Raw genomic sequence first — 5,980 nt, forward strand, 5'->3', positions numbered from 1 at the left:
ATCAGGTGTGCATAATTATTAGGCAACGTCCTTTCCTTTGGCAAAATGGGTCAAAAGAAGGACTTGACAGGCTCAGAAAAGTCAAAAATAGTGAGATATCTTGCAGAGGGATGCAGCAGTCTCAACATTGCAAAGCTTCTGAAGCGTGATCATCGAACAATCAAGCGTTTCATTCAAAATAGTCAACAGGGTCGCAAGAAGCGTGTGGAAAAACCAAGGCGCAAAATAACTGCCCATGAACTGGGAAAAGTCAAGCGTGCAGCTGCCAAGATGCCACTTGCCACCAGTTTGGCCATATTTCAGAGCTGCAACATCACTGGAGTGCCCAAAAGCACAAGGTGTGCAATACTCAGAGACATGGCCAAGGTAAGAAAGGCTGAAAGACGACCACCACTGAACAAGACACACAAGCTGAAACGTCAAGACTGGGCCAAGAAATATCTCAAGACTGGTTTTTCTAAGGTTTTATGGACTGATGAAATGAGAGTGAGTCTTGATGGGCCAGATGGATGGACCCGTGGCTGGATTGGTAAAGGGCAGAGAGCTCCAGTCCCACTCAGACGCCAGCAAGGTGGAGGTGGAGTACTGGTTTGGGCTGGTATCATCAAAGATGAGCTTGTGGGGCCTTTTCGGGTTGAGGATGGAGTCAAGCTCAACTCCCAGTCCTACTGCCAGTTTCTGGAAGACACCTTCTTCAAGCAGTGGTACAGGAAGAAGTCTGCATCCTTCAAGAAAAACATGATTTTCATGCAGGACAATGCTCCATCACACGCGTCCAAGTACTCCACAGCGTGGCTGGCAAGAAAGGGTATAAAAGAAGAAAAACTAATGACATGGCCTCCTTGTTCACCTGATCTGAACCCCATTGAGAACCTGTGGTCCATCATCAAATGTGAGATTTACAAGGAGGGAAAACAGCACACCTCTCTGAACAGTGTCTGGGAGGCTGTGGTTGCTGCTGCACGCAATGTTGATGGTGAACAGATCAAAACACTGACAGAATCCATGGATGGCAGGCTTTTGAGTGTCCTTGCAAAGAAAGGTGGCTATATTGGTCACTGATTTGTTTTTGTTTTGTTTTTGAATGTCAGAAATGTATATTTGTGAATGTGGAGATGTTATATTGGTTTCACTGGTAAAAAATAAATAATTGAAATGGGTATATATTTGTTTTTTGTTAAGTTGCCTAATAATTATGCACAGTAATAGTCACCTGCACACACAGATATCCCCCTAAAATAGCTAAAACTAAAAACAAACTAAAAACTACTTCCAAAAACATTCAGCTTTGATATTAATGAGTTTTTTGGGTTCATTGAGAACATGGTTGTTGTTCAATAATAAAATGATTCCTCAAAAATACAACTTGCCTAATAATTCTGCACTCCTGTCTATATAATGACCCAGGGTCAGTGTAAAATACAATCCTAGCTGTGTGAATAAAGCCTGGCTCCTTTAATCCTGCATGAAAAACCTCAGGATGCAGGCTATTATTACTCTTTCCTGCTGGCACACCTGTCACACTTGAGAGTCAGCTAGAAACTTACAGTGACGTGGACATCATGCAGAGACTGCCAGACACTGTAATACTGCAAATGATCTGTGACTCATGTTAACACTAAACTTTAAACGGTATCTCTGTGTCTCTGTGTGCTGAACATTTAGGATTGAGTCAGGCTGCATCAGCTGAAGCTGTTATTTGTATATATCAGTATTTTTTTAATTCAGGTGTGGGGAAAATACATAAGACTGCAGTGAAGCGATGTACCAGATTAATCCCTGGCCAAAGGTATCGTACTTAAATCAGACTACTGATCCAGCCACATCAGCCTTTTGTGAGGTCTGTTTAAAGTAGACTAAAAGTGAACTGCAGGTTCCTGAGAGGTGGACTGTGAGCACAGAAACACATGTTCATACATACAGCTGCAGCAAACTTACATTAATTTTAAATAGATTTGTTACTCTGATGTCTGTCTCTGTGTTAGTCCTCTGACAGACTGGTGACCTGTCCAGGTGTGTTCTACCTATGACTACTGGGACAGGCTCTAGCCTCTGTAAAATAAATTTTCTGTTATTCTCATTTAAAGTATTTAAGTGCTTATGCATATGCTTAGTTGTGACACTGTTACTGTTCAGTGAAAGTTTCTAAAACTAGATGAACTTACTTCAGCATCAGCAGTTTGAGAAAACAACTCCCTTTACAGGTGCTGATAACGCCAAGGGCACAAAACAGCATAACCATTGATCCGTCTAAGTGTGGTAGAATCAGTTTGTAACTTCCTCCCTCTTCCTTGGAATGCATAAAGGAGTAGGAGTACAACTTCTATGGCAGAGCTGACATGACTGAACTGTGATGTTTGATGTGTGTTGGCGCAGTAATAAATAGCTTGATCACAGCTCTTTCTGTGTTGCAGACTTTATTTAAAAAATTCCACGACACCTCCCACCCTCCCACTGTGAACCTGAATTGAATATTCAGAAGACATTTGTTTAAATAGTTCTAGAAATCTGAGCTGTTGGTGTGTCCTTGGATTGTGTGGTAATAATATTAGAGCTAGCAATCTTTCTTACTGAATATCTACTATGAGTCATGTTACCTGAGATTAATTCTATGTTTACCTGTCAGCCTGGACAAATGTGCTGTGTGAAGGAAATTAAATTAAATCAGATCTGAACTGTTTACATTTGAGGAACCTGTTCATATTTAATTGAAATATGAACGAGTGTTTTGTTTTGTTTTTGATTGCTGATTCCAAGATAGTCTTTGTGGAAATCCTCTTTGGCTTTTTGTTATTTTAATTCTCTTTTCTGTTTTCCAGAACAGTTCTCCACAGTCGCTGTCCACATGGGTCAGTGGGACCAAGAAGCACTCTGCTAATGTGTGGACTCTGACCAGCAACATCCAGCAAGACCCAGACAGCATTTTCTATCTCCCAGCTGGAGGTTTTTGTTTGTCTGTGACTGGAGAGTCAGATTTTTGTTGAGCTTCACACTTGCAGAGGTAAGTCAGTTTGCAGAGATCCCTCCCACCCTGGCTTTTATGTGCTAGATTTCTTATCTGAAACAGTAATATTTCAGTGACTGCTGCTTATACCACAGGTTAATACACTCTACTGATCCCTGATAGGAGAATCATCAATTTTGGGCTTTGTTGTCCTCGGTCTTTTTGCAGGATCAGAAAACAAAACCAGGAGGCACGTAAATGTTTCTTCTCCATGATGTTTCTTCAAATGTTTCTTCTGGATGATGAGAAGACTGTGACACGGGATGCCACCTTTGGTCTTGTGATGAAGCAAAGCTCAGGAAGAAGTGTGATTAAATGGTACCCACATGTTGAGAAGGATGTACAGGGGCACCTGCAGCCAAATCCAAGCTTCGGGTTAATTGTAGTTGCAGAACACTATAGGACTGAGACATCTGAGGCATCAAATGTTTGATTAAACGGATGAAAAAGAGAAGTTTCTTCCCTATAATTATCACTTTTTAAAATCTGTAGCAACTTCAAGTCTGTCAGCATGCTGAGCATGCTCAGAATGTGACAGTATATTTTTGTTCAATATTTAATTTCTTTCAGTTGCAATTGTTAAATGAAAAAAAAAATATATTCTTATAATTTAGCAAACTAATTTATCAAAAATATATATACATATATCTGTATTAGTTTTAATAAATTAATTTGACACCTGTATTGAAAATACCATATTGTATTCATACAGAATCAGTTTGGTATCATTGTTTGTCTGATTGCTGAAACTAAGAGCTACTTTGATCTGTTTAGATCTAAAGTATCCAAAGTTGAGCTCTAATGTTTCTTCACCCCTGTGTGTGTGATATGTGATTTCCTACATGCTGGCAGAGCAGAGCAGCAGTTTGTGCTCACAGATGGTGACGGTGTGGAGAGACGGTGGTGTTTCCTCAGAAGAACCAGCAGAGTCACAAAGGACACCAGTCCATCTCACCACCTTGACTTGCTGACTGATGCTCATCTGCACTGCACAGAGGAAATCAACTGACCGAGGTTTGTCCAGTGACGTGTTATGAAATGTATATTTGTTTTATGCTTACAGATATGTTTTTCTTGACAGAGGCTCTGCAGAGGTTTGACAAAGCAGAGAAAATATGTGCTTTACATTTTACTGTGATTTATTGAGATATTTGTTGCCTGATGTTCAGCAGGAATGGAGAAATAGAATCAAAGGAGATGTTTTTGATGTTTTTGTAATGATGTAAGTAAATCTTCAATATTATTTATTTGCTTGGTTATATTAGGAGTGTTTCCTGGAGTCATCATCCAGGTAAAGTGACGTGGATCAGTGGATACACTTGTCTCCCCTTTAAAGGAGACGATCCAAGTCATCCTTAAATGTTAGTGCTTTCAAATACACAAACATTTTTAAAGGACAGAAATGAACATCCAACTTTGACTGTAATACAAAATAAATCTTTGCATGTGTGTTTTCAAACTCTCAGATGGGCAGCATATCAGTCTTGGACTGTCTAACCTGCCGGAGCAGCACTGAATGACCACCACACATGAGCATGTTCCTGCAACATTCAGCATCTGATCCTTCATCTGTGTGCTTCTGCTTTTGGTAAGTAGAGTTACCCAACTACAGTAACTCTAAACACATGCCATCCATTTCTAACGGCCTGGTTACTTCCTGTCAGTTACTTTAGAAACCATGTGGTCACCTGACCTAACACTGTTTCTTCTTCTTCCCCTTAATGTTGAAGTGTCAAATGTCAAACAGCTGGAGAGGAAACTACACCAGTGTACTGGGATGTTTCAGCAACACGTGCCAGATGCTGTTCCTTCATGGTGACATCACCAGAGACAGCCCCGCCCGCCTCAGGACCTCGCCATTGATCATGATGATTATAATGATGACAGCAAGCGGAACTAAGACTGTAAAAATCCATGACCAGAATGTTTAGATGCTTTCTAATTATTAATGAATACTGAGTTTTTGTCTCTCCCTTTTTTTTTTTTACCTCATTTGTTACTAACAAAGTTCACCAAACTCACACAGTTTACATTCTGTATGTTTCCATCAAGGTTTATTTTCTTAGAAATCATAGTTTTTCTCCTTTTGTCTTTTGTAATTGATGATAATTCAGTGAATATACTGCGCTGCTTCCTTTTATTGCGTCACACATTGCTTTAAGTTTTTCAGAGTCCAGTTATTTTTTACTGCTGTTTGAATTCTCTGTATGTTTGACCCTGTAGACTGTTTGATGGACTGCTTGTCTTCCTGTTTGTAACTGCCGCCTGTTTTTGACTAAAGATTTGGATTTCTGACTTTAACACAGCCTCTGCATGTCCTCCCTTTGTGTCCTCTTCCTCTGTGAATGTGTTGCATGTGTCACAGATTCGTTTTATTAACAGCTTTCCCACAGTGAGTTGCATCAGCATTCATTCACAGCACATTTCAGAAGGATTCAGATTAATAGAGTGATCTTATAGTCAGAATTATCCTGACAGAGTGCCACTGTAAATTATCTTTCATCAAGTAAATTTTAAAGTTCAGTATTTCAAAGCAGGAGTTATGAAGAATCATACTGGCATTAGGACTAATAATATGTACTTACAAAGTCAAAGTTTTTTAATTATGCTACAATATTGGAAGACAATCAACTTTTAGTGTTTTCCGCATATTAATTATTCTGAAATAGAGATGGTGACCCTAACTGTACAGAAGCACACTAAACAACTGACAATCTAACAGACATCATTGGCCCGAGCCGTCATGCACAGTGAGTCTGATCCTTTGCTGTGAGAGTCTGACAAGCATATTTCTGGTCAGTTTGGAAGAAATAATATCACAGTGTTGATCTTTCTTTCAATATTCCTTTTACAACATAAACTGTGATCAAAGCTACTTATGTTCACAGCATGTAATAATACTGACAGTCCAGGGCATTGTGGTCTGTTGAGCTAGGGTTAGGGTTAGCAATTCAGACATACAGTGGGGCAAAAAAG

The 5,980-nt window shown here is 39.6% G+C and overlaps 1 long non-coding RNA gene across 1 annotated transcript; it reads left to right on the forward strand.

Moving 5' to 3' along the window:
- The first annotated feature begins 4,280 nt into the window (after nt 1-4,280).
- On the forward strand, nt 4,281-5,221 carry LOC147313905 (uncharacterized). Its single transcript, XR_015124820.1, has 3 exons — nt 4,281-4,365; nt 4,471-4,592; nt 4,735-5,221. It is a non-coding gene; the product is annotated as an uncharacterized LOC147313905 (long non-coding RNA).
- Nucleotides 5,222-5,980: the final 759 nt, after the last annotated feature.

Source organism: Aulonocara sp. 'chitande type north' Nkhata Bay, linkage group LG14, assembly GCF_057382095.1.
Source record: "Aulonocara sp. 'chitande type north' Nkhata Bay isolate Kocher_YH1m ecotype deep benthic linkage group LG14, A_spYH_male_GT1.1, whole genome shotgun sequence".
NCBI classification, from domain to species: Eukaryota; Metazoa; Chordata; class Actinopteri; order Cichliformes; family Cichlidae; genus Aulonocara; species Aulonocara sp. 'chitande type north' Nkhata Bay.